The following is a 12,619-nucleotide window of genomic DNA, read 5'->3' as shown; positions in this document are numbered from 1 at the left end:
ATAATTATGACCAGATCTAAGAAATCAAATTCTAAAACAATAGAGACTATATTTTGATGATGTTTTACTATATGATCAAGAACAATAAGTTAGGATACATTTAAATGACTTTAGTGTGTTTCATCGGTTTAATTTTTATGACTGCACTGTGAATTATAGGCATTTTAAACTTATTTTAATTGTATTTTCCAAATGTGAATTGGACAAATATTTAAAATTGTTGTATTCTCACCACAAAAAAGGTATGTAAGGCAATGCATATGTTCATTAGCTAGATTGAATCATTCCACAATATATATACTTTAAAATATCATATTGTACACGATATGTACAATGGTATCTACAAATTAAAAATGGAAATAATTATAATAAATTATGTCTTAGGCAAATATTCACTGATATTGGAAATAATATTTATGCATCTCATTGACTCAATTTATACTAAAAGGCAAATAGCCATCTTCCTTAATAATAGTTGTAGTATTTCCATAGCCATCTCTGTTTATCTCTGCAGTTTACTGTGGAGCAAATTTTCATACTTCTCTTTAACACTCAGAGGAATACTTCAAAGGAAAATTGAGATATGAAAGTTGGTTGAAGGTTTTATGGGGTAAACTGGGTTATTTGTGGATAGATGTCATAGCACACAACCGTGTAGCAACTTATACTCAAGTACCATTCAAATATCTCCTCCTCACAAAACGTCTTCTGCTCCCTCGATTCCTTTCTTTAGGCATCTTCTGGTCTCTCATGGGAAGAATATATAATAATAAAGAGGGCTTGGGAGGAAAACAGACTAGTATTGGCTAATCCATTAAATACTCTGGGTAAATTGTTTGAACCATATTCACACCCTGTTAATAAAACCTATCCCATATGGTTAAAATGGGTATTCAATAACATGTCTTTAATGTGTTTAGCACAACACCCAGCTAACTGTACCAATTGTGATAATGGTAACAAAGAAGTGGTCAGAAGCAAACAGAGAGGGAAAGCCCTTATTCCACTTCACATAATCTCCATCATTCTTGCCCGAAAGAGTATGTAACATACAATATAATTAAAAATGAGTATAGGACATTTAAGATTTCCAGCTTATCTTCTGACCAACTTGCCATTAAGTTCCTCTGCTGCAGATATTACAGACACTTTATAAAGTAAGCACTCAAAATCCTCGTCTCCCTGGTCGTCCTCATGTTTGTTTGCCACTGGCATCCTAGAGAATGAACTGGCCTTCTCAATAACACCTTTTTTTTTTTTGAGACGGAGTCTTGCTCTTTCGCCCAGGCCGGACTGCAGTGGCATAATCTCTGCTCACTGCAAGCTCTGCCTCCCGGGTTCACGCCATTCTCCTGCCTCAGCCTCCCGAGTAGCTGGGACTACAGGCGCCCGCCATGGCGCCCAGCTAATTTTTTTGGTATTTTTAGTGAAGGCGGGGTTTCACCGTGTTAGCCAGGATGGTCTCGATCTCCTGACCTCGTGATCCGCCCGCCTCGGCCTCCCAAAGTGCTGGGATTACAGGCATGAGCCACCGCGCCCGGCCCTCAGTTACATTTTGACTTGATCTATCAAGGGGCTTTCGTCAGTGCTTCTGGACCGCAGCCGCCACCTACAGCCTCCACAGTGCCAGGCGTCCCTGAGCTGGCCTCACTCCAGTTCCTGAGCACCAAGGCCACAGAAGCTGAGGCCCCTGACGGAGGCGCCAAGGCCCTGGGGGTGGTTGCCCGAGTCCCGCGCCTGTCTCCTGAAAGGCCAAGGGTGGCCTGCATCTCGCTGATGGCTGTTCCCTGCGCTGTTCAGCCCCTCCTGGGAAGCCAGTGGCAGCCCCTGCAGCATGCACTCAGCTGCTCCTGCCCCGCAGGTGGGGCTCACTTGCCTCCAGCCCCACTCCAGCTCCTGAGACTAGAAGGAGTCAGAGGAGGAGGTGTGCAACCTGACCAAGGTGGTCCTAGCGGGGAGCTTCGCTCCAGCGCTCTTCCGGGGAGGCTGGCTCACTTCTGGGACAGTGGCCAACCAAGGCCTGCGACCACCTGCCGAGCCGGTGACCGACGCCGCCTGACCCTCCCTCGCCCGCCAGGGCCCAACTCCCGTTGGACGAATCCCTGCTGCACAGCGGGCTCTGGTACCTGCCGTGCCTCATTTAACGGGACGCCAGGGCCAGGCGCCTCTGGCCGTGCTTTCAGCCCCAAGATTTCTACGGCTTGGATCCCGCTGTGCGAGCCGCTCAGTGAGATCTGCTGCTGGAGGGGTGGGCTGCATCTAGGAGGGGTTGATGGTGTCTCATCCCTGCAGTCCTATGGAAACAGGCTGTCTCAGAGAGGGGAGATGGGCAAGCCAGCTGTGGATACCCGGCTAGATGGCCTGGACGCAGCCCTCAGCAGCCTGGAGGAGAAGCTGGAGGGCTAGGTACCCACAGACGGGCTGGAAGCCTGGCCACTGTCACAGAAGTCAAGGAGTGTCCCCAAATCTCCCAGCCCCAGAAGCTGACCCTGAAGGGCTGAGGCCAGCACTGGGAGCTGTTCAAGGAAGACATGCAATCCTGCCATGAGAGCCAGGCCACGCCCCAGTGGACACCCACCCCACACCCTCAGCAGCTCAACCTCAAGGGCTGTGAGGGCATTTCTGGTGTTAGCATCTCTGGCTGCAAGTTCTGCATCCAACTCACCCGAGGCAAGCGACCCCCACCTGCGGGGCAGGAGCAGCCAGGTGCATGCTGCAGGGGCTGCCACTGGCTTCCCAGGAGGGGCTGCACCTTGCAGAGAACAGCCGCCAGCGAGATGCAGGCCTTCCAGCAGACAGGCACCGGGTTCGGCAACCACCCCCAGGGCAGTGGCGCCGTTGTCAGGGGCCTCAGCCTCTGTGGTCTTGGTACTCCCTCCACACCCCAACCCTGCACTTCCACAAAAGTTCAAGGCCAAGCAGCTCATCCCACGGATCCTGGAAGCCCCCAGAATGTGGCCTGGCTCTTGCCGACCAGGCCCAGTTGTGCCTCCATCAGGCCTGGCAATCCTTGCCTGACTTCGGCATCTACTACCTCATCGTCAGGCTCAAGAGCAGAAAAGATCCTGGGACTCGTCAACAATCAACAGTTCATATCGACTTAACCGTTGGTGATGTGGTGACCTGGCATTTCAGCGATATGTGGTACTGGGATGTCAAACTGGGATACCAGCAGGCGGTTATCAACATGGCCTTCAGCTGTGTGTCTCCCATCTGTCCAGTTATGCACAACCACATCAGGGGCTACATTTTCCTGTTGATCCAGAGTGGGCCCCTGGGGAGGAGCTGGATGAGGGGATCTCTTCCTGCAGCTCAGGGGTGGAGGCCTTCTAAGGGTTGTCTGACTGTGCCCGTCCTGCTCATCCTCTGTGGCTAGGCTCCCAAGCCCACACCCACTGGGTCTGGCTGCCCCACACCTGCTCCAGGCAGTCACTGAGCTGGGCATGTTCACCTGGTGCCACTGGCTTTGTGCAGGCCAGGGACCTGGCTGAGCCAGACTCTGCCATCCTCCAGGCTAGGGACAGGGGTCCTGAGCTCATAAGGTGCCGGCTTCCCTTGTCCAAGAGGCTGAGGCCAACACCCCTGACCTCTCTGTGGTCCCTGAACACACAAAGAAGTCCAACTCTAACTGTGGGATGATGAGTCCTGCTTTCAAACTGAAGTTTATGTCTTCTTACTTTTAAAGACTAGTAATCACTGTAATTCCCCAAGAAGATAAGGTGTCATGAATGTATTTTTTAACTGTCGTAGACTTATTGAAGTGAGTTTTGCAGTTCTAGTAATCCACAGAACACATTTAAAAAAATTGAATAATCTACCTTTGTTTCAGTGTCAGGTACTGATCTTGGTACGGCATTGGAAAGTAAACATGATGTAAAAAATCGCTGGTCTTATATAATTTATATTCTAGCAGGTAAAAGAAACAAACTGTGTATTAGTAAAATATACAGTGCATCAGGTGGTTCTAAGGAGGAAAAGAAAGCAGGGCAGAAAAATGAAGTGCTTAGAAAAACTTTTAGTAATACCATTAAGGTAGGCACCACTTTGAGGAAACATTTGAGCAAAATGATGAACACGGTAAATATTCATTAGGAAAAAATGGAATTTTTGTAAAATGAGAGATGATGTAGGTGAAGAATTTGACAGTTATGGATATATTAATTTTGGGATTTCCATTAAGTAGTTAATTGGAGATGTTAAGTAAGCATTTAAATATATAAATCTGAAACTCAGGGGAGAATTCTGGCCTGGATATAAAATGTTGAAAATCATTGCTATATTGTTCTTTTGGGCATGTTCAGCAGCATGGGTGCTGGCAAGGATTAGACACACAGACAGTTGCATTTAACGAAGGTTGTAATTTTGGCAGTAGAGTTGAATATATCAAGGGAAAGAAATGAATTGAAGTTGCATAAGCTCTAGAAATTTCAAGTTGATAATTAACTTCAATTTGTATGAGGTAGATGGGAAGCAAAGGGATTATGGATAGTAAAAAGTTGATAGAAACAGTAGATCATTGTTTCTTTGAAGCTCACACTTTGTTTCTAGATATATTGTTTTATGGCCAAATGGAGATATTAGCATAAAAATAGAATGGTTTTTATTAAATAACATTAAATGGAAAGATGTATTTGGAGTTGTCACTTTATATAAAAAATTTGAAGAGACATAGGAGTTATAGTGATTTACATCTTTATAAGGTATTTTTAAAGAGAGATTTGAGGAATGATGAAGGTTAAATGATTAACACAAAAACTAAGATTAAATGACCTGGGCATGGTGACCCATGCCTGTAATCCCAACATTTTGGGAGGCTGAGGTGGGTGGATCGCTTGACCCCAGGAGTTTGAGACCAACCTGAGTAACAGAGTGAGACCCTGTCTCTACAAAAAATACAAAAATTAGCCAAGTGTTGTTGCATGCACTTGTAGTCCCAGCTACTGAGGAGGCTGAGTTGGGAGAAATGCTTGAGTCTGGGAGGTTGAGGCTGCAATGAACTATGATTGCACTACTGCACTCCAGCGTGTGTAACAGACTGAGATCCTGTGAAAGAAAAGAAAAGAAGATGAGAGAAGGGAGAAAAGGGGAGGAGAGGGGAGGGAGAGAAGAGAGAAGAAGAGAAGAGAACGAAGAGAAGAGAGAGAAGAGAAGGGAAAGAAAAAGGAAAAAGGGAGAGAGAAGAAAGGAGAAAGGGGAAGAGAGAAAATAAACAACAATAACAACAACAAAAATGACAATCAAATCAAACAACACATAGATTTACTGAAGCATAAAGAAAGACCTGAGTCTATAGACCAACAGGTTGGAGCTCCAGATGACAGTGCTGAGAAAAAAAATCCCCATGGAATCACATGCTAAAGAATATGTGTTTGATTAGGAACTCCAGAGAAGGGGTAGAAGCCAATAATGAAATGGAAAGAGTAACAAGGGAAGAAAAAGGAAATTAATAACTGGAGTGATCAATAACCAGAGGAAAAAAACCCACAAGATAAACCAATAAATGTAAAATAAGCCAAAAGAAATAAAATCAACTACAGTAGATCAATTATTTAATGAAATGTGAACACATGAATTCCCATTGAAAGACAAAGGTCAGCTTGGGTTTAAAAATACAGGGATAACTGGGCAATATGGTGAGATCCCCATCTCTCCAAAAGAAAAAAAAATACAAAAAATTAGCTGGGTGTAATGGTGCATGCCTGTAGTCCCAGCTACTGTAGAGGCTGAGGTGGGGGGATCACCTCAAACTAGAAGGCCAATGCTGAAGTAAGCTGTGATGGTGCCACTGCACTCCAGCCAGGGCAACAGAACAAGACATTGTCTCAGTCAACACCATCACCAACAAAAAAACCCAGTGATGTATATATACAAGAAAAACACTTAAACAATGATAATGGTAGAAAATAAAAGAATGCCAAGAGATACCAGGAAAGCACAAAAGCTAAAGTAAAATCAAGAGCGGCCATAATAATAATAGAGGGGTGGAATTTAAGGTTAAGCACTGAAATGGGATAAAGAGGGACACCGTGTAATGATAGGCACAATTTGTAATGAGAGAACACTCAAAATCTGCATGCTCCCAACAGCATCATGGTAAATACAAAAAGCAAAATCTAGTAAAAGATGAGATTTATAGAGAAAATTACAGAGAACACTCAAAATCTGCATGCTCCCCACAGCATCATAGTAAATATAAAAAGCAAAAACTAGTAAAAGAAGAGATTTATAGAGAAAATTTGAGTGGAAGGCTAAATCTCTGTTAGAACTAGAGTAAAAGCCTCCTCCCTCAAAGGATACAAAAGAAGTGAAAGTTTGAATAACCAAAAACTTGATTTGGTATATATGGGACCTTATATCCCTTAAATAGAAAATATACATTTTTTCTATATCTATGAAAATCTGAGAAAAATCATTTGTTTGGCCACAAAGAAATTCATAATAAATTTTAAAAGTGGAGACTTTACACATTTGGAGAAAATGAATGCTTTCCTAGTAAAATATAAAGTGCCCCTAATGAACTAAACAATGAGTAGAAACTTAATTACCATTGATGAGAAAAAAATCTGCCACTGAAAAAAGCACCAGGTCCAGACGGTTTCATGAGAAGGAACTGTAGAAACCTTTAGAATTCACCTCTGTCAACATCTTCCTCCTCTGGGAAGCACTCCTGGATTTCCCTCTTGCTGACAAGATCCTGGGAGAGTGGCTTCTCCATCATGTCCCTGACACAGCTCCTTGAAGATGTACTGTATCATATCGTAACCATATGATATCATATCTGCATACAACATCCTAACTGGATTTGATGGCCATTCTGTCCTGGACAATAAGCTACCTGAGTGTAGGAATCACACTTTTTTATTGGTTCCTAGTGCCTGGTACAGCAGCTGACACTGGCTGACTAGGTGAATACGGTAAGTGAAAAAGCAGAATGCACAATCATCAGTACTCTGTGATGCCCCTATGGGAACTCCCCAAGACACACACATAGGAAGGAGAATAAATGAAAAGAAACCAAAATGCTAACAGTAATTAGATTGAGATTTCCCCCATTATCCAAATATTTGTGATGGAGTTAAACAATTTTTATAGGGGTGAATAGTAATTTATACAACCACCTGGGCCAAGGAGTAGAAAAGGAGGAGGAAGGCTCAGAGGATCTTCAGGCAGGCCCTTCTGCTACCTCGGCTTCCTTTCTCCAGCCAGGTGGTCCAGCCCCCAGGCAGACATGAAGGCCTTGACAGGGGCCTCTGCCCCACCACCTTCATGCCTCATAGGGGACCTCTAGCTAGGAGAAGGTGATGAAACAGGGTGGGCACCCATTGGGAGCCTAAGCTGGAGAGAAGGGTCCCGTGGGTCTTACCTGGCCCAGGCAGCAGCTCTGGAAATTCTATCAACACTAGATTCCTTCAAACAGAGCCTCCTAAATTTTAGCAAGAGCTCCTATGCCCTTCAGCCCCAGGGCCTTAGTCCTGTCAGCCCCATCTTCCCCTCAATATAAACCAACAGCCACTGTCCCCTCACTCTGTGGCCCAGATCCAGCTCTGAGTCTCCTTGGCATTCGGGCATGGAGCCCCAACTGCATTCCTGGTGATCAGCTACCCCTGGTCATGACCAAGGTCTTTCCTATGCCCCAGAGCCTGGCACTGACCATCCATCTAGGCTGGCATTCCAGACTAATGCCCACCCTCCCTCTACTGGACACAGTCAGCTCTAGGGAGGGCAGAGAAAATCCATCTAGAATGAGGGCAACTGCTGTGGCTGGGGAAAGATGCGACAGGGCAGATGAGCTTGTCCTGGTCCATCTCAGGCCCCTGCAGGCTGCAGGGAGCCAGGGACTAAGAGGTGAATAAGAGGTGTAGCCTTCAGGGAGATCCCCAGAGGACCATGGCACCTGAAAGGAAGGGAGGGGTGGATGGAGAGAGCTCTTGGTGGACAGGAATGTGAAGTGAAGATGGAGGGAGACCCAAGAACCTGCTCTCTCAGAGGTCAGACACTAGACAGGCAGCGGGGCTTCTGGGTCAGCCTGGGTCAGCAGGTGAGTCTGGGGAGGGAAAGGTTGGGCCAGGCGTAATCCAGCTGAACCACCCCAGGGAGGCTTCTCCAGCTTGGGGGTGGGGGAGTTGCTGTAGGAGGAAGTACAGGCAAGGGGACTCGCTGGAGTCCCCTCAACCTGGCTTCAGCTTCCTGCTGATACCAGCTTCCCTTTCCAAAGGCCCCCAGCTGGCCCTGGAGTAGAACAGATGGGTCTGTCCTGAAGCCAGTTTCTTTCTCTCAATCACAGCGACTTTGGGCTGCCCTTGGAGTTTGACCTAGGAAGTGGGTGCAGGGCCTGGATCCAGAGAGGAGGGGTCACCGGATGGGTTATAGGATGGGGGAAGGGGAGGTCCAGGTGGAAGTTCAGGAGGGAGGGGAGAGAGTGAGGAAACTGCTGCGGCCCTCTCCTGGTCCTTCATGGGTGAGGGCTCACTCACAGTTCCCACAAGAGGAGGAGGAACAAGGGCTCCCAGCTCCTTCCAGTCCGGGCTGCCAGCTCAGATGTGGGGCCTCCAGAGCTGCTTGTACAAGAAGTTGCAGCAGCCAGGCTCCACCATCCTGGGCTTTCCCCTATTGAGGTGGGAATGATGACTGCACCCTGAAATCCCCGAGTCAGGACCACAGCAGTGGGGAGGAGGCTCAGAGGCCCCTTTATTCCACAGGCTTTTGCCTGGCTTCCCTGGGATTCCTGAGTGGCCTCCTTTGAGGGAGGGGAAGAGTTGTCCCTGCTTACCTTCCCCTTGCCACCCTCTCTCTCCTTCAAGAGAGCTTGCTTTCTGCCCTCTCCTAGGCAGCCAGGGAACAGGAGACATCCCTCTCCTGGGACATCAAATTCTCCAACTACACCCTCAGCTGCAGATGGCAAGGTCACAATTTGGAATTCCTGTCTCCTTCCTTCCTTCCCATGCCCACAACAGGGCTGGGCACACAGAGGATGCTCAGAAGAATGAGCACGTGCTTGCCTTTGGCTTGCATTCTTCTTGCCGAGTCGAACAGCGTGGTCAACCCTGAAGGCCACCTGGCTGAAACTGAACCCGGTGGCCTGGGTGGGTTTTATGGGCAGGAGACCTGGAACTGTCCTGGACACAGCCATTTCCTGGCAGCGTGACCTTCGGCCAGTCACTAAACCTCTCTAAACATCTGTTTGTACTCAAGGCAAATGGAGGTGCCTATGTCTGCCTTCCAACTTGTTAGAAGCTTAACCCTGGGTTCAAGCCTTTGAGTAAGAGGCCACAGTACTCTTAGCCCCTTTGGGACTGTGTCTTATCATATTTTATGTCCCCTGTGTCCAACACAGTGACCAGTACATACGAAGTACTCAATATGTGAAATTAGAGTGCATGGTGAATGACAAGACTGCGCCATACATGGCAGGAGCTCCTCTCTTCTAGGGGTCTGTGGGCTTGCCCAGTAGCCTGCCCTAAGCCATGAGCCGATGCCCAACAGACAGGTGTCCCCACACACTCCCCAATTACCCTGTGTCACTGCCACCCTCACATCATTGCCCCCTCTGTTCTGCTCCACCTCTCCTTTCTTACGAGATCCCTTCTCAGCAATGATCTCCTGCCCATCCACCTAAACTTGGGGATATTTCCATCTATGACCCTACACCCCGTCTATCCACACCATCTCTCTCCCCTTCTGCCTGTTGTCTACACTCTCGATCCGCATCCTCACCTTCACTCCTGACCCACTGTCCTCTGCCTTCAGCAACACCCTTGACCAGCTGGCCTTCTGGTGGCCACATTGGATAGGTGTACTATGGCCTTTATCTAACTTGACCTTTCTGTAGCCCCCTTCTTCTGGACACTTCTTGCCCTTTGGGCCAGCACTCTTGTGCTTCTCCTCCTTGATCTGTGCCTGCTGCTTCCTCTCAGGCTTCTCTTTTCCTCCCTTTGTCTGGCATCTACCTTCAGGCAGACCCGGTGTTTCCTCCATCCTACTCTTCCTCAAGTCATCTCCCCTCAGTAAATAGCACCACTGTCTGCCCATGAGTGCAAACTGGGAAGCTAGAACTTGGTCTGATTTCCCATAGATGCCCCTTCACCACCAGACCCTGCCTACTCTACTTCTCAAAACCTCCAGTCATTGCCACGTGCCCATGGTACCACCAAGGACCTTAGCCGTTCTTGCAGCCCTGGCCATGGGGAAATTTTTTTCTCAATCCCACTCCCTTCTCTGCTAAAAGCCTTACAATGGCCAGAGGATGGCATGCACATTCCTGGCAAGGGCCCATGAGACCATGCCCAGATGGGCACTAGCCACTTGCAACTCCCTACTCCACTCTTGAACCCGACCCACATGTCCTCTCCTGCTGGCCTCCCATCTAAGAGGGTGAGACCCCCAGGACCATGGCTGTGTCTTAGTTCTCTCTAGATGTAAAAGCTCACCCGGGTCTTGGCAGGTGTTCAATTAGTTCATGCCTAATGATTAGGTGAATGGACCTGGAGGATCATGCTGGGGAAAGGGGATAGAGAGGGCCAGCTTTTCCTGAACCCTCTGAGGAGATAACAGGCAGGCTCACCTTTCAGGCTATTCCTTCCCAAAATGCTGCTGGAAAATATAAGATCAGGGGTGGAGGTCCAACTAACTCCCGACACTGGACTTTCTTGGGGATGGAGTGTCAGAGAGGCCCACAGCTGACTCCTGAATAAAACACAGTCACAGGGACTGGGTATTATTGTACTCATCACATAGTCGGGGTGAGGGTGTGGGAAACAGGACCAGAGATGCTGAATGACTTGTGGAAGTCACATAGTAAATTAGGGACACAATTGGGCTCAGGGAGCAGCCTCTTTGGCCAATGTCCTAGTTCCTTCCTGCAAAAGTCCCTGGCCCCATCACCTGCACCCCTCCCGCACAGGCCACTGCAACCATGAACCTGCTGGGAGACAGAGGAAAGATGGGCAGAGGCACTATCCAACAGGCACCCTGGTACTGGGATGATGTCTTCTCAGAAGATGCTGGGACCTGGGATGCCGCGTTCATCTTAGGGCCTGGGCCCTGGGATGTTGGCCCTTGGGCAGACCTGCAGAGCACTGGCTTATAGGTAAAGGGCTGCCACTCCTCCACCCTCCTCAACACACACCCTGTGCACTCTGTCTGAGCCAGACCCTGGGCCAGAAATGAGGTTCAAAGGGCATGGCCATTTCCCAACCTCCAGGGACACCTTTCAGAGGGGCAGACACTCCCACCATCACCAGGACAGAGAATGTGGAGAGGCCTGGAAGTCTGCCACCACGAGCCAGTGCAGGAAACAGAGGGGTGCCAGGACAAGAGCACTGGCATCCAGCCACCCATCCCAGAGATGCTGCCTGGCCGACTGGCAGGGGCTCGAGACAGGGACCCGCTTAGTCCCCATGCCCTCCTGCCAGTTGCTGTTTTCCAGCCTGGTCACAAGGTGACGGGCTGCCTCTGCAGGAGCCTGAGTGAAGGTGGCACAGACCTGGAGGGAAGCAGACCAAGGCCTACCCAGAGAGTCTGGGTAGACCACCTGCTGCTGCCAAGCACGTCCAAGTCTCCCCTTGCATAAGGCTCACAGCAACCCTAATTGTGTATTGTGCTTACATATAGGGATGTTGGGCCTGGAGGAATTAAGTGGCTGTCAGCAGCTGGCAGGTGACCCAGTGGAGTCAAATTCACGTTTTCCTAGTCTCAAAACCTGAACTCTGCATTATAATGAGAAGGGTGGATGGAAGACCTATTAGCAGGCTCAGGGGAACGGTGCCTCCTTCCTCTGGGCATCCAGGACTCAGGCCTGGCACACGGCAGGAATCAATGTTCATTGTAATGACATCAACTACAAAGAAAGAAATCAAAGGCACCCAAGGTTCAGAGGTAATCTGTCCACCCCACTCCCTTTGGGCGAAAGAACAAGCCAAGACCCTGAGAAAGGAAGTGAAAGCCAGGAAAATAGGAGGCCAGTGCAGAGGCCACATTCCACCCGGCATCCATCCATCCCAATCTCAAGTGGAATGAAAGCCCAAATCGGGAGCTGACCAGAATGACCCAAGTTTGCACTCCAGCTGTTCCCTGCACGTTGGAGTGCTCCCAACTGGGCACCGGGCTATGTGTGGACTGCCTTTGTAATGAAGGGAATGCGAGGATGGACATGGAAGCACCTTCTGTGTCATCTGTCTGCATCTTTTTTGCAGGTGAAGGTGCAGGACCCCATCCACACCTCACCAGATTGTATCCTCTCCCCTACCTGACCTTATTGCTGCTCACACTCTCCATCCCTAAATGTAATCCCGATACAAGGGAGGAGTGTCCCCCTCACGATGGGAAGCACCTGCTTGGCTGGAAACCCAATCCGAGGTAAATTCAAGGAGCTCTGTGAACAGGACTGCTAGGGTCTGGCTCTGGGTTGGCCACAGGATAATGAAGCACTGGGAGTTGTCTGTTCTTGGGTGTAGTTTGGTCCTTTTCTTTCTAGAAGGTTGGCTCCTTTGCAGGGGGAGGTGACTTAAACCCCGGCGGATCTCAGCCAGCCTCCCAATTCATCGCGGATTCAGGAACCACGGAAACACAAAGGACATGGGGTCCCACAGCCCACACAAAGCCACACAGATAGGCTACCAAA

At 48.7% G+C, this 12,619-nt stretch overlaps 1 protein-coding gene across 3 annotated transcripts in view; it reads right to left on the bottom strand.

The window, feature by feature from the left end:
- The window catches only part of LOC129016777 (protein FAM27L-like), a 36,574-nt gene that overhangs the window by 20,970 nt on the left and 2,985 nt on the right, over positions 1-12,619 (bottom strand). The gene's annotated exons all lie outside the window — the stretch shown is intronic.

The sequence above is a fragment of the Pongo pygmaeus genome, chromosome 19 (genome assembly GCF_028885625.2).
Source record: "Pongo pygmaeus isolate AG05252 chromosome 19, NHGRI_mPonPyg2-v2.0_pri, whole genome shotgun sequence".
Classification (NCBI taxonomy): Eukaryota; Metazoa; Chordata; class Mammalia; order Primates; family Hominidae; genus Pongo; species Pongo pygmaeus.
The sequence above is the reverse complement of the archived record's forward strand: the minus strand, read 5'-3'. Positions and strand labels throughout refer to the sequence as shown.